We start from the raw sequence: 4,464 nt of genomic DNA, 5'->3' as shown, positions 1-4,464 counted from the left end.
CAGCCCTGGGAGGCGAGTGGCATGAGGCTGGGGAAGGTTTGAGGAGTGTCTGAGAGCTATTTTGAGCTCCGCAGGGCGGGTGTAGGTCTGCGAGCCACCCTTCACGGGGACATGCTCAGTTAGCCTTCTGCTGACATTTCTGAAATGACATTAAAAATCGATTTTTATTTAAAGTGAGTGCAAAGGGGTGGTGAGTGGTGGTGGTCCTGCAGACAGCAAGGTCTGGGCGATTTTCTTTTAAATACAGCAATATTTGCAGCTGGACCAGGGCCAGCAGCGGGGGACGGGGCATCACATAGGGCAGAGCCAAGGGGTACATTGGGCAGGGGGGATGCCTGCAAGTGTCTCTGCTGGCGGGCTCGGGGTTAGAACGGGGCAAAGACTGCACAAAAATGTCCGTGACTCTGTGTGTTCAGGCTCCTTCTCTGTTTGCCTTCCTCAAATATTCAAGCAAACAAGGTTCCTGGCAGAAATGTTTGTGGAAACGGCAAATGTTGCAGAATTTTCATGGAAGGCAAATTTCAAGGTATTGGCTGTATCGTGAACCCAGGGCTGATGCCTCTGCTCGCCTGCGCTGGGCAGAGGCACCACGTTCCCACTGGGCCCTCTGAGCTAAGCCGGGTCCCAGAAGCAATTACTCCCAGGAACGGCTCACGTCCAAGCTTCAGCCTGAGCATCAACAGCAATTACCCAGCAAATCCCTTCATGAAATACATGCCTGAGGAAATAATGGGGAGCTCTGGATGATGCACCAAAGGTGCGAGAGGAGCAGCTCCATGCAGAGCGAGTGGCTGTGGAAAGGCACCAGCAGCCAAGGAGTAGACGGATCCTGACTCTAAAAAGCTGAGCGTCTGCACAGCCGGACTAGATTTTCTATCCCAAAAGGCTGCAGCCACTGGAGGGACTCCAGCTGCAGCCCCGCAGTACCAGGAGCCCCGGTGCCGAGGGGCGGATGGGGGCCATCACAGTGGGCTCAAGCCCTCTGGGCCCCCAGCACCAAGGTGTCCCTGCGGGCTCAGCCGGTGCTGGCATCTCCCAGTGGGAAGAATGAAGGTGGGGAATGGGAATACTGTGGGCCTCATGCTGTGGGTCACCATGCATGGGCCATCTCCTCTGTGATGATGCCCTGGGAGCTCTGACACCTTTTCCATCTCTGGACATCCAAGCTAGTTTGACACCCCAATTTTCATTGCAGCCCCACCTTGCTCATCCTGCCCCAGGCTGCCCAGGGCAGCACCTTACCCACGGCTTTGCCCATCTACCCTAAAACTCATCCCTCAGGATGGGTGGCTCAGCTCCTGCCACTGAGCGTGGGGCACCTGAACCCACCAATGTGGGACCAGCGTGCACCTTTCACCTGCCTCTGCACCAGAAACCTGTCCCGGCCACGGGTGTGTGCAAGATTTTATAGGCAATAACCCCTGGGAAAGTGGGAAACGCAGGGAGAGCTGTACACTCATCTTCCTGGCATGGCCCAACGCTCTGGTTAGGAGAGCCAATGTCAACAGAGAGACCTGAAGGAAGGAGCAAAACCAAATACATGGGCACTTCTCAGAACAAGAGCTGTAAAACCTGCGCAAACCTGAAGAAGTGCCACAACACTCTTTTATACAGTCAGAATCAATAGTCGAGCCCACTCGACGTGTTTGCCGACACATAAACGACAGCCACCGCGCCACATTTATGGCATAGTGCCTTTCATGAGGGCTGCAGAGCCCGGCTCCTCCCATCCCGCTCAGCTACTTCTCTCTCCCTCTGCTCCCAGGGGAGGCTCATCATTTTGCCGCACGGTCCCCAAAGCCTTGACGCCCCGTAATAAGAAGCTGCTGCTGCTCCTCTCCAGCGTGCCAGCCTGCCCCCGGTTTCCAGCCAACCAGGCAGGTCCTGCATCCCACCCCCTGCATTGGGATGGCAGGGTCCACCCCACCACCCCCAGTGAAAAGCAGCAGCCCAGTCCGGGGAGAGGATTCACTGGTGCTAACGTCGCCCAAGGAAATTTGGCCATGGACTGTGAGGCTGGGCAGGGTGTCAGGTTAACGGATAGGGCAACACTGGGGGGCTCAGCAGAAGGCACAAAAGAGCAACCACCCTACGGAAAAAACCCTTCCCGTGCTGCAGGTCCCCGCCCAGCAAGCTGCGTGGCCTCTCGCTTGCAGCTGCCGTGGCTTGTGAGCAGGAGCAGGTCCTGCCCCAAGGACGGACAGGCTCAGACAGGTCGAGGTGCCCAGCAGGGAGGAGCGGAGAAGGCACCGATGGGCGCCGGAGGGAACCAGCCCATTCAGAGAGCCTGGTGTCGGCAGGGCAAAGGCGGCACCGGGAAATGAAGGGTGGAATAAGGAGGCAGGAGGGGCAAGGGGACAAACAGCAGGCTTCAGATCCACAGCCCTGGCGGCTTCCCTGCCTGGAGTCTGCTGCCTTCAAGGACTAAATGGTGGTGGGATGGAGGTGGTGGCTTTGCCACCATGTGGACACCCTGGTGGAAGCAGAGCCAGGTGCTGCCTGCAGCTTGTCCATGGGTGTGTGCCCAGGGACTGCCACCATCTGAGAGAAATCTGACGTTGACCTGGGTGTGTTTCCCTGTTGCAGGCGTTAAAACCAGTGTGGAAACAGAGGGGTGAAGGGAGGTGTCACGGGGTTACGCACAGTTCAGACCTGGCCCTGCCCTAGATGCTGCTCCCTGCTCCACGCGGGCATGCTGGGCATCTGCCCCCATCGCCAGTGCACCCCTTCCCCGGGCATAGAGCTGAGGTATGGACCTGCTGGTCATTCCCCATCCCTGACCCATCAGGAGCCTTCTGGAAACTGCTGGCAGCCGTGTGCTCTCCAAATTAATTTGAATGCACCCCAGGCAGCCCTGAGTGGGAGCGGAGGCTCACGGAGACGGGACGGGAATGGTTTAGGAACAGTTTTCCTCCATTAGACTCGTGCCTTCGAGATGGTGCTCGGGGTCCAACATCTCTGGAGGGCAGGAATGAGCTCTCTCCTCCTTGGCACAGCGAAAGCAGAGACGGGCTCAGCGGGAGGAAAGCCATCCAAGGAGGAAGGGAAGTGCAGGAAAATGGGTGTTTCAGATGGGCTTGGCCCTGCAGTCAGTTCCTCCAGGCACAGAGGCTGAGCGAGGCCACACTCACTCCCGGCCCTGGTTGGGGCCACAGCCACGCAGCGCAGGGCTGCATTGCAAAGGCGCCCAGTACAGCGAAAGCAGAGACGGGCTCAGCGGGAGGAAAGCCATCCAAGGAGGAAGGGAAGTGCAGGAAAATGGGTGTTTCAGATGGGCTTGGCCCTGCAGTCAGTTCCTCCAGGCACAGAGGCTGAGCGAGGCCACACTCACTCCCGGCCCTGGTTGGGGCCACAGCCACGCAGCGCAGGGCTGCATTGCAAAGGCGCCCAGTTCTCTCTTTCAGCACTCAAGTCATTGCCCAGTGCCTGTGAAAACCTAGTGAAGTGCCACTCTAATCCCCCACCTAATTTTCCTTCTCTGGGCTAAGCAGGGCCACACGTGCCAGCACACACTCCCTGCAAAGGAGAAAAATCTCTGCTCAGCAGCCTCCGCACTCCCCTCTGGACCGGGGCCAAATGAGTCAACATGAGACTGTCACAGCAGCTTCATCTCCAGAAAAAAAAGCAGGGAGTGCAGCACTGAGGTGGCAGAGAGAGGTTTCTTGTAGCCTGGCAGTTGGAGAATCCCTTTCTTCCTGCTGGGCTTGCCTTGGCCGGGCCGCAGTGCAAGGCACTAGCCAAAATATCGGGCTGCCTGGGACATGGAGGCTCCCGGATTCCCCATCGACAGCACCAAAGTGCATAATCAATTAAGAAATCTCAGCCCTGGGAGTTTTCCAGGTCCTGTTTTCCTTGGGAAAGGATGGGGGGGGGGGCACCGGCACAGGCCAGGCAAGCACCTGGGGAGCCACGGGAGAGCTCTGGCAGTGATGGCCCCGGGATGGTTTGAACCACTGGAGATGCTCTCCAGGCTCTGCAGGACACAAAGCTCAGGGGTGCCCAAAGATGGGGAGCACCGTGTGTGCAGCTCCCTGCCTGCTACCCTGCTTCGTCCCCGCTTCTCCTGGCCCCACATGTCGTGATGGCGGCTGGGAGGGGAGACAAAGGTTGTTTCTCAAGGATACGGTGTTCTGGGTATTTATATAGAAACACTTTAAAGCGAAAGCAGCCAGCCTCTCCCCAGAGAGGGAGTCAGACCCGCTCCTGCTGTTAAACACACCCAGGCACATTTTCCGGAGCAGCCTCCAGAGCTGCTGCATGTGCAGTTGGGCACCCCCTGCCCCGCAGAAATGCAGCGGCAGGCCAGAGGCCAGGGTGAGGGCACCTCGGAAAGGTGGCCCAGAAAGCAGCAGGCATTGCTGCAGGCACCGGCAGCGGGGCGCAAACCCGGAGCCACCTTATAATTCCCCTCCGGGTAGTGGCCAGAACCCTTTAAAACCTGCGGCTCTGCGGCACAAACTCCTG

This window comes from Aptenodytes forsteri, unplaced genomic scaffold, assembly GCF_000699145.1.
Source record: "Aptenodytes forsteri isolate BGI_AS27 unplaced genomic scaffold, ASM69914v1 Scaffold149, whole genome shotgun sequence".
In the NCBI taxonomy this organism is placed as follows: Eukaryota; Metazoa; Chordata; class Aves; order Sphenisciformes; family Spheniscidae; genus Aptenodytes; species Aptenodytes forsteri.
The sequence above is the reverse complement of the archived record's forward strand: the minus strand, read 5'-3'. Positions refer to the sequence as shown.